The 14,481-nt window shown below is 37.4% G+C and overlaps 1 protein-coding gene across 1 annotated transcript in view; it reads left to right on the top strand.

Annotated features, from left to right (window-relative positions):
- The window catches only part of ECM2 (extracellular matrix protein 2, female organ and adipocyte specific), a 61,602-nt gene that overhangs the window by 20,114 nt on the left and 27,007 nt on the right, over positions 1–14,481 (top strand). The window lies entirely within an intron of this gene.

The following is a 14,481-nucleotide window of genomic DNA, read 5'->3' as shown; positions in this document are numbered from 1 at the left end:
GTTCTGGGATTACGAGGTGTAAGCCACCACGCTCAGTCAGTTTTACATTTTTAAAAATAAGTATCATTTTCCTTATTTTTAGGAAGTTGAGTGGCTTATGTATTTAATCCTTTATCTTGATTCAGTCTATCTAGGTCATTTTACAAAATCCTGATTCAGTCTAACCACGTCACTTAAACAAATATTTAGCTCCTCTTTGCCAAATGATTTAGATCCCTGAAATAAGGATATAAGAATTTAAGGCTGGGTGCGGTGGCTCATGCCTATAATCCCAGCACTTTGGGAGGTCGAGGTGGGTGGATCACATGAGGTCAAGAGTTCGAGACCAGCCTGGCCAACATGGTAAAACTCCATCTCTAGTAAACAAAAACCAAAAATTAATCTGGAATGGTGGCGGGTGCCTTTAATCCCAGCTACTCGGGAGGCTGAGGCAGGAGAATCCCTTGAATCTGGGAGGCAGAGGTTGCAGTGAGCCGAGACCGCGCTATTGCACTCCAGCCTGGGCAATAGAGCAAAAACTCTGTCTCAAAAAAAAAAAAAAAAAAAAAAGATTTTAAAAAATAGTTCCAAAATTACCTAGTCTAGGACAGGCACTGAGTTAGGAACCTCATATATGTTATTCCTTTTATTTTCAGAAAAATTTGAAAGGTATCACCCTAGTTTTACAGAAGAGTAAACTTTGGTCAGAAACATTAAGTAACTTACTCAAGGTCTCTCATAAACAGTAGGGTTGCACTTGGAATCCTGATCTGTCTCTAACTTCTCATTTGCAGATAAAGAAACTGAGGCCAAAGTACACAACTAATTTGCCAGAGTAACAGGTAATTAGGAGCCACACAGCTCCCTTTCACATTTTCTTTCTATTATTTAATGGTTAGAAGTTACATAATTTCCACTGACATTAATACGTAACCATGTTGTTGTTTTGTTAATATTGTGGGTGAGATCGAGGTGGGTGGGCAGATGAGTTAAATATTATTAATCCACATTAAAACAGATTCCAGATATATACAGCCTTTAGCTGACGAGAATATCATCCCTATAATCTGATAAAGCTCAAGTGACATCATGCTGGCTAGTATAAGCCTTAAAATTTTTGATGCAAATAGTCCATGAAAACCACAGGTTTCTTAATCAAGCTCATTTTTATGCTTCCAACTCTGCCTTTTCAGCCTACAAACAAAATGCTCTTTCCCCACACCCACTGCTGTTTTCTACTTTTCTTATGATTAAAAAAAATATTTCCCTTGGTAACCATTTTCCCTGGTTACTTTCTTGGCTGATTTTCTGCACAAAAACTGAAAGGCATTTATCCCCAAGGGAGGCAGTTATTTTAGATTTTACTAAGAAGTTCAGCAAATACTTTTCAACATTCCCTTCTGTCCTTTCTTTGTTTTTAAAGAAAGCTCTGATTTTGTTTCATTTTCAGCTGGAGACTTAAATGACACCAAGCAAAGCCTACTTAGTTTAGATTTCCAGGTAAAAAAGTTTTAAATTTTAAGTTTCTACTTAGCATGTGGAATGGTTTTAATATTTGGGTATTTTATTTCGCAAATATGTTTAAACTCTTGAGTAAATTAGCTCGTTACTAATAGATTTTTAAAGTTCAAAGTATGCATTATTGTTTGTTTTTTTCACGATGTACTTCCCAAGTATTTCAGACCTTGTAGACTTAGTATCACATTATTTTTATATGTTTAGGTGGAATTCTGTGTTCAATAGAAGTATAAATTGGTTTGAAAATATTATTCTTAATTTTTAAGTCCTAAAAGAACATAAATAATTCAAAATATTTTTCATTTTAAACCTGTTGAAGTGAAAAGAGATAACAGACATCTCATGACTTCATGTAGAATTTTAAAATTAAAAATTAATATTTTTAAAGTTTACTTAAGACAATTGGTGAAAAATTTTACATGAAGAAAAATAAGTTAATCAAGGTTTATAAATAATATTTAATGTTGGGATAAACACAGTAAGTGCTAGAAGGAAAAAAATTACTTGATAAAAATGATACTATGATTGAAATCCCAGAAAATTTACCTCTAGGAGGCAAACACTCAATTACGAAGTTGTTTATGAAAGCAAATATTACGTGCAAAGCAAAATTCTGTATATCATATCAATGAAAATAACGAAGGCCTAACCATTAATAGTAAAGTTAGTATTGAGAGACCATTTCCTAAAATGTATTTAAACACTGTAGTGAGACTGTTTAGATACTGATTTTGTCAAAATTAAAATAGCTCTGTAAATTTATTTCTGTACGTATCTACTTAGATTTCTGGGTAAGTAAAAGTGAGTCAATTTCGGGGGGAAAAAGAAAGAGAGGTAGTTTCCAGAATGAGGATACTGGGAGAGAGGGGTGTGCTCAGTCTGGCTGCAGCTGGCACATTCACTCCTAAGCACTCAATCAGGCAATGCCCCATAAGTGAGTGCTTTCAGGAGGCTTCAGGACAACAGGATGCCTGAGACCCTCATGAGAATTTAACTCTAGAGCCCTGAGGTCTAGGCCCTGACTCCTCACAACAGGATGGAGGGTCTGCACATATGATTGTTAAAGCAAGAAAATTTAAATGTATACATTTCATGCATTGCAGAGCACTTATGATATCCATCGGAGCCCACACGCCCAGCCACTCAGCAAATTCTAGTTTCACTTTGTCTCTCAGTTCAGGTTTTCATATTGCTTTCCCCTGCTGTTACTGTTATTCCTTCCAACATACTACTTTGCTCTCTGAATTGACTTTTATGATTTCAGGTGCCAATCAGCTAAAGGATTTGGTCCTTCTTTACATGCTGCACGTTAGTTTTTCTAAAACTAAAGTAGATTGCAAAAAGTTGTTCAAATGACCTATAGTAATGGTTTTCAAATGACTGCAGCAATTAATGTATATATATACTGAAGAAAGGTTATATGCTGGCATGAAGATACTTTAGAGACTGCCATTTGTTGAACAAAGGTGATGTGGCAAAAGTCAGACTATGAACTAAGTGAAACGTGACTAGAGGAAGATGATTCTGGCAGATGAAGGTATAAAAAGAACTACTGAGATTCAAGAGGGGAGACTGAGCTGACCTTGTGCCCTCTTTCCCTCTCACCAAATCCCTTGAAATAATACAAGATATATTACAAACAAATAAATACACGAACATACAGCTACACTAGGAAGTAAAATGGGGAGCCCCTGGTGGGACAGACACTCTGAGGAGTCCTTCACAGACAAAGAGAAGATGGTAATGAATTTAAAGAGGGAAAATGTACCCTTGAACAGTCATGGGAGAAAACAGAGTTGAAGACAGCTTGTATAGGAAAGAAAGAAGTTTTTGGTTTAAAAGATCACAAGAAGGATACATTAAACAACAATAACAACCTATACCAAGGTACATTCCATTCTTTTACCAAGGTAAAACTTCCAAATATCAAAGATATGTTGAAAATTTGAAAAAAATTTCTATAGAAAGAAAACAAATTTCTTACAAAGGGATGACAATCAGATTCAAGTCAAATTTCTCATCAGCAACACTAAATATAAGAAAATCATGGACAAATATCTATACGGTATTAAAGAAAAATGATTAGAATGATTTTGAAACCATAATTCTGTTTCCAATTAAACAACAGTATTTTCAGATCTTTAATAAGAGCACAAAATTTTACAACTTACAACATTCTCTGAGAAAAAGAGGATATATTTCTGCAAAAAATAAAAGGAATCTGAGGGAGCTTCTCCTTCTGATAATGGCAGACAAGGCAAGTCAGATCATTAGACCTGCTGAGAATAACCAGAAAGGGTGAGAAAAACAACAGGGTCAATATTTGGGATAGGACTGAAACCCAGAGAGGTTTAGAACAGTTTTTCTTCTAGAAGCATCTGGATTCCAGAAGAGGTGGTTGAGAAGATTAGCAGAGCTTTAAAATAGCCTCAGGAGGACAGAGAGAAACAAACAAACAAACAAAATGGAGGCAAACAAGCAGTGGGGGATGGTAGGAAAAGTGAAGTGGACCCAAAGCATATATATATATATATTTTTGAGATGGAGTCTCGCTCTATCACCCAGGCTGGAGTGCAGTGGTGTGATCTCGGCTCACTGCAACCTCTACCTCCCAGGTTCAAGTGATTCTCCTGCCTCAGCCTCCTGAGTATCTGGGACTACAGGCACGTGCCACTATGCCCAGCTAATTTTTTTTGTATTTTTAATAGAGACGGGGTTTTACCATATTGGCTAGGCTGGTCTCGAACTCCCGACCTTGTGATCTGCCCGCCTTGGCCTCCCAAAGTGCTGGGATTACAGGCATGAGCCACTGCACCCAGCCCAAAGCATAATTATTAATTGGATATGGTGAAGCCCAGCTTCAAATCACTCAATATTCGATTCATAATGTACTTAACCTTACGCCTGAAACAGATGCAAATCCTCAAGTATTTTCATATACAATATCGGGCACTCCATCAAAGGTCATCAGGTATATGAAGAGATAAAACATGGCTAAAAACCTAAAGAAATAAGAGATAACCGAAATAGACACACAGAGGATCCAGAAAACCTAGTCTTCAGACACAGACTTTAAAACAAATATTTTTAATATGTTTAAAAAAATAAAAGATGAGATTAAAATTTTTAACAAAGAATTGGAAATAAAAAGAACATACTGAAAACTTGAAAACTAGAAAATACAATAAAAGAACAAGGAAGTCAATGGATAGGTTTAATAGCAGATAAATCACACATGAAGAGAGTATCAATGAACTGGAAGATCAGTTCAGAGAATAACTAGGATGAATCGTTCAAGTGATAGAAGAACAAAAAATACAAATGGGGGGAAAGTGACATTAACGACAATGAGAAAGCTAATAACGAAGTACCTGTAGTTATAGAAAGAATGAAAAAAGGGAAAAGAGAACGTACTATTTATATAGTTAAGGGCTGAGAAGCTTCCAAATGTGATGAACAACATCAGGCCACAAATTCAAGAAGTGCCAAAGAGGCTAAAAACAAGAAAATTCTATCTTTGTACACAGAGTGAAACAGCTGAAAAAGACAATGAGAATATCTTAAAAACAGCGAGAGTAAAAAAAAAAAAAATTACTTTTAAAGGTGAAAAAATTAGATGGAGAGATGATTTCTCAAAAGAATGGAAAAAAGAAGACATAGAAATTGCATCTTCAAGCCGGGTGTGGTAATTCACGCCTGTAGTCCCAGCCACTCGAAAGATTGAGCCAGGTGGATCGCTTTAGCCTAAGGAGTTCAAAGTCAGCCTGTTTAGTGAGACTTCATCTCAAAAAAATAAATAAATAAATAAAAATTAAATTAAATAAAAAACGAAAAAGAAAAGTAGGTGGGAAGAAGGCAACAATAAAATACTGGAAGCTAGGAAGCAAATGAAAGTGTAGGGGGTAAAAATCAACTGTATCTTCAAAGTGCTGAAAGAAAACACTTGTCAACCCAGAATGTATATCTAACAAATACATCCTTTCAGGTAAACAAAAAGAACTGATCAACACATGTGCACAAAAGGAATTACTAGAAGGTGTTCTTCAGTCAATGAGAAAATAATCCTAATAGAAGAATGGAGATTAGGAAGGAACGAAGGAAAATAAAATGATAAATGTTTAGGTAAATCTAAACAAGTGATTCTCAACTGAGGGGCAGGTTACATTTGGTAATGCCTGGAAATATTTTTGGTTGTCACAACTAGGAGGAAGGTACTAATGGCAACTAGTGGGTAGAGGCCACGGATTGCTGATAAATAGCCTATAATATACAGGGCAGCTCCCCACAAAAAAAGAATTATCTGGCGCAAAATTTTTTGTTTCTTTTTTTTTTTTTGAGACTGAGTCTCGCTCTGTCACCCAGGCTGGAGTGCAGTGGTGCGATCTCAGCTCGCTGCAACCTCCGCCTCTCTCCTACCTCAGCCACCTGAGTAGCTGGGACTACAGGCACCCGCCACCACACCCAGCTAATTTTTTGTATTTTTAGTAGAGACAGGGTTTCACGTGTTAGCCAGGATGGTCTCGATCTCTTGTGATCTGCCCGCCTCGGCCTCCCAAAGTGCTGGGATTACAGGAGTGAGCCACCGTGCCCGGCCTCTGGCGCAAAATGTTAATAGTGATGAGGATGAAAAATCTTATCTAAATGAACTTTGACAAAATAATAATAATATTTTGAGCGTTTAAAAATACATATATAATTAAAACACAGAACTGAAATAGAATATATACTGGGATGGCGCAAATGGAGTTGAAGTTCATCCTGGTTCTTGTATTGTCCAGGAAGAGGTAAAGGTACTAATTTATATTAGGACTTTGATAAGTCAAAGATGTATGTGGTAATCTTTACAAAGAAGAGAATGATAAAAAGTGTATACACTGGCCGGGCGTGGTGGCTCACGCCTGTAATCCCAGCACTTCAGGAGGCTGAGGCAGGCGGATCACGAGGTCAGGAGATCGAGACCATCCTGGCTAACATGGTGAAATCCCGTCTCTACTAAAAATACAAAAAATTAGCCAGGCGTGGCAGCAGGCGCCTGTAGTCCCAGCTACTTGGGAGGCTGAGGCAGGAGAATGGCATGAACTCGGGAGGCAGAGCTTGCAGTGAGCCGAGATAGTGCCACTGCAGTCCGGCCTGGGCGAAAAAGTGAGACTCCGTCTCAAAAAAGAAAAAAAAGTATATAATTACTAATGAAATCATAAAAACCAAGCAACCAATTAAAAAGAAAGAAAACAGAAAAAGGAACATAGAATATGTAGGACAAATAAAAAACAAATATAAAGTATATTTCAACTCAAACATATTAAATTTTACATTAAATATAAACAGCCTAAATGTTCCAATTCAAGACAAAAATTGTTAAACTGAATTAAAATGCCACTAATAGGAAGTATACTGAAAATACAAAAACATAGAAAGGCTGAGAGCAAAACATACATTTTGCAGACATTAACCAAAAGAAAGCAACTACATGCAGGAGCAGAAAACCAAAGACCACATGTTCGCCCTTGTAACTAGGAACTAAACACTGGGCACTCATGGACATAAAGATGGCAACAATAGACACGGGAGGAAGGCAGGGAGAGGAACAAGGATTGAAAAACTGTTGGGTGCTATGCTCAGTGCCTGAGTGATGGGATCATTCATATCTCAAACTTCAGGATCACATAACATACGCAGGTAACAAACCTGCATACAACCCTCCTGAATCTAAAAAGTCAAAAAAGAAAAAAAATGCAACTACATTAATATTAGACAAAGTAGATCTTACAGCAAAAGCACTCCCAGAGACACTGAAAGTATCTACCTACAGACAAATGCACCAGAAAGATATAATGACTCTAAATTTGTACATACCTACAATCATTAGGACAAACAAGGCAAATTATTAGGACAATTTGGACAAATAGGTTGATAGTATTAAAGTCTTTAAAATCCTGATTGATATTCTATCTACTAATTAAGAAATATTAATTACTTTTTCTTGGCATAAAATGACTACTAATTTTTTTTAACAGACTTTTTCAGAGCCTTTTTAGATTCAGAGCAAACTGAGTGGAAAGTACAGAGTTCTCATATGTGCTTTTCCCCCACTATCGAAATCTCACACCATGGATAAATCTATGCTGACATATCATTACCACCCACAGGTCCATAGTTTACATTAGGGTTCACTCTTGTTACTCTGTATTCATGGGTTTTGACAAATTTTTAATGACATGTACCCACCTTTATAGTACTGTTGTCCCTTGGTATCCTTGGGGGACTGGTTCCAGGATCCCTCAAGGATACCAAAATCTGAGGCTGCTCAAGTTCCTTAAGTAAAATGGTATAGTATTTGCATATAATACACACATATCCTCCTGTATACTTTAAATAGTCTCTAGATTACTTACACCTAATACACTGTAAAGGCTATGTAAGTAGTTGTTCCGCTGTATCATTTAGGGGACAATGACAAGAAAAAAAAAGTCTGCATACGTTCAGCACAAATGCTACATAGGCCAAACTACATTTTTCACTCATGGTTGGTTGAATCCACAGATGCAAAACCTGTGATATAAAGGGCTGACTATACTGTATTAGAAGAGTTTCACTGCCCTAAGAATCCTCTGTGTTCCACCTATTCATCCCTCCCCACCCCAAATCCACTATTCTTTTATAGTTTGCATAGTTTTGCCCTTTCTAGAATGTCATAGAGTTGAAATCATACATATGCCATCTCAGGTTGGCTTATTTCATTTAGTTATATATTATATGCATTTAAGGTTCCTCCATGTTTTTTCATGGCTTCATGGCTCATTTCTTTTTGGTGCTGAATAATGTTCCATTGTCTGAATATACCATAGTTTGTTTATCCATTCACCTATTGAAGAACATGTTGCTTGTTTCTAAGTTTTGGCAATTATGAAAAAAGCTGCTATACATATCTGTGTGCAGGTTTTTGTGTGGACATAGCTTTTCATCTTATTTGGGTAAATACCAAGGGGCACGATTGCTGGGTTGTATGGCAAGAGTGTTTAGTTTTATAAGAAACTGCCAAAGTGTCTTCCAAAGTGGCTGTAGCATTTTGCATTCCCACCAGCACTGAATGAGACTTACAGTTGCTCCACACACACACCAGCACTGGGTGTTGCCAGTGTTTTGGGTTGTAGACATTTAATAGATATGTAGAGGCATCTCATTTTAATTTGTAATCTGTCTACTATTTTTGAAACTAATATTTGGGATAAAAGTGTTGAAATTTTAGATAATTGTGGATTTGTCTATTTCTTTTTGCAGTTTTTGAAAACAAGTTCACCAATTATTTTTGGTAATGTCTAATCTGCTATTCATCCCTTGTCATGTATTGTTTCTCTCTCACATTGTAGTTTTCATCTTTAAAAGTTTGATTTGGGTTTTTAAAAAATATCTTCTATGTTTCTACATTTAGTTAATCTTTCCTCTACCTTCTTGAACATATAGAATATAGGTATAGTGATTTTTAAAGACCTAATTAGTATATCAGCACTGTCATTTCTGAATTGGTTTCAATAAACTGATTTTTCCCATTATGGGTCAACTTTCCCTGATTCTTGGTGTACCTGGTAAATCTACATTGGATCCTAAAACATTTGTTGGGTTCTCTGAGACACTGTCAAGTTACTGTACACAGTTTAATTCTTTCAGAAAGGCTTGCTTTTAAGCTTTATTAAATAAGATTACAGCAGCCTTTAGCCTAGGGCTAATTATTTTCCTCTACTGAGCTAAGGCTCTTCTGAGTAGTCTACCAGATGCCCTGTGAAGTGTAAGGTTTTCCACTCTGACTGGTGGAACACACACTCTTCCTGGTCTTTTTAAGCTCCAGAGACTTTTTTTTTTTTTTTACCCCCCCACCCCCACCCCCCCCTTTGTCCTTTAGGTTAGTTCTTTTCCCAGTCTCAAGTATTAATAGTTTCCTTGCATACATGTGCTATCCAGCACTCAGTGGAAGACTTCACATCTCTGGAAGGTTTCTCTGGGTCAGCTCTCACCTCTCTGTACTCCGCCCTAGGAACACCAGTCTCTTTGGTGTCCCCAGATTTCCAACTCTATCTTTTCAACTCAGGGAGGCTGCTGGACTCTGCCTGTGTTCCCCTCCTGCAACTCCCTTGAGGGAGTAAGCAGGTCAGTCACAGGTCTCTCCGGGCATTTGATTTGCATCCCCTCTCAGGGATCACTGACCTAGACTGCTCTTTGTTTAATATTTGGAAAATGCTTCACATATATTGTTCTACTTTTAAGTTGTTTTAGGTGGGAAGGTATACGTAGTCCCTATTACTCCATGTTGACTGGGAGTCAGATTTGATAAGTTTTGTCATAATACTGGTGTAATGGCTGAACGATTCTCTAGGAAGCGATCATGATGTAGCTTCACAGACTCTCCAAAAGTCTGTGAAATTACATCATGGTCGCTTCCTAGAGTATCATTCTACTTCATGGAGCCACTCTGGTTACTAGTTGTCAAACTAGTAGGAATGTTGCTATGGCAATACAGGGAAGGTGAGCTCCACAAAACCATGCTCATTTTCTTGGCCTTCAGGTGATATAGTGTATGCAGAATGTCAAAAATAGGTCAGTTAGTGACATTTGTACCTAGGCCAAGGACCCAGGATGGCAGCCATATGTTTGCTAATACCATTATAGGTTTCTACTAAGGAACAATCACAATATTTGCCAAGACTTAGCACTGATGACCCTGCATTTCCTAAACATTTGGGTGGTAGACACTGTGGCTTGAGGAAGGCATGCATTACCCTGAGCTCATGCTCATGGTTTTCAATTTAGACACCCTTGGAATTTCCACAGCTTGTCTTAGGTTGTGAAGCAGACTTCTAAGAATCTGCATATCAACAAATTACAGTCATATGTCACTTAGCGACAGGGATGCATTCTGAGAAATGTGATGTTAGATGATTTTGTTGTTGTACATCATAAAGTGTACGTACACAAACCTAGATGGGACAACCTACTATACACCTAGGCTATATGGTAGAGCCTATTGCTCCTAGGCTACCAACCTGTGCAGCCCGTGACTGCACTGAAAACTGTAGGCAACTGGAACAGAATGGTATTTGTGCATCTAAACATATCTAAAGCCAGGTGTGGGGGCTCATGCCTGTAATCCTAGCACTTTGTGAGGTTGAGGTGGGTGAATCACTTGAGCTCAGGAGTTTGAGACCTGCCTGGGCAACATAGTGAAATCCTGTCTCTACAAAAAAACATATAAAAATCAGCTGGGCATGGTAGCATGTGCCTGCAGTCCCAGCTACTTGGGAGGCCGAGGTGTGAGACTGGCTTGAGCCCAGGAAGCGGAGGTTGTAGTGAGCTGAGATGGCCTCACTGCACTCCAGCCTGGGTGGCAGAGCCAGACCCTGTCTCTAAACAAATAAATAAAAAATAAACATATCTAAATATAGGAAAGGTATGGTTAGAATATGGTCAAAAAGAATTTAAAAAAGGTACACTATATAGACTACTTACCATGAATGGAGCTTGGAGGACTGGAGGTCACTCCGGTGAGTCAGTGAGTGAGTCTGAAGGCCTAGGACATTACTATACACTACTGTAGATTTTATAAACACTGTACACTAAGACTCTACTAAATTTATAAAAAAGTTTTATTTCTTCAATAAGTTAGCCTTAGCTTGTTGTAATTTAACTTCATATACTTTTTATTTTTAAAAAAACTCTTTTGTAATAGCATTCCTCTCTCTTTTTTCTTTGTCTAAAGGCTTCTTGATTTTTTAAATCGTTTCAGAAAACTTTTCATTTCATTCATCTTTTCTATAGTGTTTTTGGTTTCTGTTCTGATCTTTAATATTTCTTTTTTGCAACTAATTTCGGGTTTGGTTTTCTCTTGCTTTTCTAGTTCTTTAAGATGCATTATTAGGTTGTTTATATAAAGTTTTTCTACTTGTTGATGTAGGTGTTTATTGCTGTAAACTTCCCTCTTAGTACTGCTTTTGCTGTATCCCATAGGTTTTGGTGTGCTGTTTTCATCTTAATTTGTTTCAAGAATTTAAAAAAATTCCTTCTTAATAACACTTGGCTTAAAACACAAATACACTGTACAGTTGTACAAAAATATTTTCTTTGTAGCATAATTCTATAAGCTTTTTTTCTATTTTTATTTTTTAACTTTTCAAACATTTTTGTTAAAAACAGACAAACATGCATTAGCCTAGGCCTGCAGGCCTGCATTGGGTCTGGATCATCAATATCACTGTCTTCCACCTCCACATCTTGTCCCACTGGCAGGTCTTCATGAGTAACAACACTCATGATAATGCCTTCTTCTGAAATACCTCCTGAAGGAACCACCTCAGACTGTTGCATAGTTAATGTTTTTTTTTTTTTTTAATAGGTAGAAGGAGTGTACTCTAAAACTGATAAATAGTAAATACGTAAACCAGTAATATAGTCATATATTAAAGTATTATGTACTGTGCATAATTGTATGTGCTGTACTTTTTTTTTTTTTTTGAGACAGAGTCTCTCTGCACTCCAGGCATGGTGGTGCATGCCTGTAGTCCTAGCTACTCAGTGCAACCTCAGCCTCCTGGGTTTAAGTGATTCTCCTGTCTCAGCCTCCCGAGTTGCTGGGATTACAGGCGTGCACCACCACACCCAGTCTATTTTGTATTTTTAGTAGAGACAGGGTTTCACCATGCTGGCTGGGCTGGTCTCGAACTCCTGACCTCAAGTGATCCACCCACCTTGGCCTCCCAAAGTGCTGGGATTACAGGCATGAGCCACTGCACCCAGCCCAAAGCATAATTATTAATTGGATATGGTGAAGCCCAGCTTCAAATCACTCAATATTCGATTCATAATGTACTTAACCTTACGCCTGAAACAGATGCAAATCCTCAAGTATTTTCATATACAATATCGGGCACTCCATCAAAGGTCATCAGGTATATGAAGAGATAAAACATGGCTAAAAACCTAAAGAAATAAGAGATAACCGAAATAGACACACAGAGGATCCAGAAAACCTAGTCTTCAGACACAGACTTTAAAACAAATATTTTTAATATGTTTAAAAAAATAAAAGATGAGATTAAAATTTTTAACAAAGAATTGGAAATAAAAAGAACATACTGAAAACTTGAAAACTAGAAAATACAATAAAAGAACAAGGAAGTCAATGGATAGGTTTAATAGCAGATAAATCACACATGAAGAGAGTATCAATGAACTGGAAGATCAGTTCAGAGAATAACTAGGATGAATCGTTCAAGTGATAGAAGAACAAAAAATACAAATGGGGGGAAAGTGACATTAACGACAATGAGAAAGCTAATAACGAAGTACCTGTAGTTATAGAAAGAATGAAAAAAGGGAAAAGAGAACGTACTATTTATATAGTTAAGGGCTGAGAAGCTTCCAAATGTGATGAACAACATCAGGCCACAAATTCAAGAAGTGCCAAAGAGGCTAAAAACAAGAAAATTCTATCTTTGTACACAGAGTGAAACAGCTGAAAAAGACAATGAGAATATCTTAAAAACAGCGAGAGTAAAAAAAAAAAAAATTACTTTTAAAGGTGAAAAAATTAGATGGAGAGATGATTTCTCAAAAGAATGGAAAAAAGAAGACATAGAAATTGCATCTTCAAGCCGGGTGTGGTAATTCACGCCTGTAGTCCCAGCCACTCGAAAGATTGAGCCAGGTGGATCGCTTTAGCCTAAGGAGTTCAAAGTCAGCCTGTTTAGTGAGACTTCATCTCAAAAAAATAAATAAATAAATAAAAATTAAATTAAATAAAAAACGAAAAAGAAAAGTAGGTGGGAAGAAGGCAACAATAAAATACTGGAAGCTAGGAAGCAAATGAAAGTGTAGGGGGTAAAAATCAACTGTATCTTCAAAGTGCTGAAAGAAAACACTTGTCAACCCAGAATGTATATCTAACAAATACATCCTTTCAGGTAAACAAAAAGAACTGATCAACACATGTGCACAAAAGGAATTACTAGAAGGTGTTCTTCAGTCAATGAGAAAATAATCCTAATAGAAGAATGGAGATTAGGAAGGAACGAAGGAAAATAAAATGATAAATGTTTAGGTAAATCTAAACAAGTGATTCTCAACTGAGGGGCAGGTTACATTTGGTAATGCCTGGAAATATTTTTGGTTGTCACAACTAGGAGGAAGGTACTAATGGCAACTAGTGGGTAGAGGCCACGGATTGCTGATAAATAGCCTATAATATACAGGGCAGCTCCCCACAAAAAAATAATTATCTGGCGCAAAATTTTTTGTTTCTTTTTTTTTTTTGAGACTGAGTCTCGCTCTGTCACCCAGGCTGGAGTGCAGTGGTGCGATCTCAGCTCGCTGCAACCTCCGCCTCTCTCCTACCTCAGCCACCTGAGTAGCTGGGACTACAGGCACCCGCCACCACACCCAGCTAATTTTTTGTATTTTTAGTAGAGACAGGGTTTCACGTGTTAGCCAGGATGGTCTCGATCTCTTGTGATCTGCCCGCCTCGGCCTCCCAAAGTGCTGGGATTACAGGAGTGAGCCACCGTGCCCGGCCTCTGGCGCAAAATGTTAATAGTGATGAGGATGAAAAATCTTATCTAAATGAACTTTGACAAAATAATAATAATATTTTGAGCGTTTAAAAATACATATATAATTAAAACACAGAACTGAAATAGAATATATACTGGGATGGCGCAAATGGAGTTGAAGTTCATCCTGGTTCTTGTATTGTCCAGGAAGAGGTAAAGGTACTAATTTATATTAGGACTTTGATAAGTCAAAGATGTATGTGGTAATCTTTACAAAGAAGAGAATGATAAAAAGTGTATACACTGGCCGGGCGTGGTGGCTCACGCCTGTAATCCCAGCACTTCAGGAGGCTGAGGCAGGCGGATCACGAGGTCAGGAGATCGAGACCATCCTGGCTAACATGGTGAAATCCCGTCTCTACTAAAAATACAAAAAATTAGCCAGGCGTGG

This window comes from Colobus angolensis, unplaced genomic scaffold, assembly GCF_000951035.1.
Source record: "Colobus angolensis palliatus isolate OR3802 unplaced genomic scaffold, Cang.pa_1.0 Scaffold72, whole genome shotgun sequence".
NCBI classification, from domain to species: domain Eukaryota; kingdom Metazoa; phylum Chordata; class Mammalia; order Primates; family Cercopithecidae; genus Colobus; species Colobus angolensis.
The sequence above is the reverse complement of the archived record's forward strand: the minus strand, read 5'-3'. Positions and strand labels throughout refer to the sequence as shown.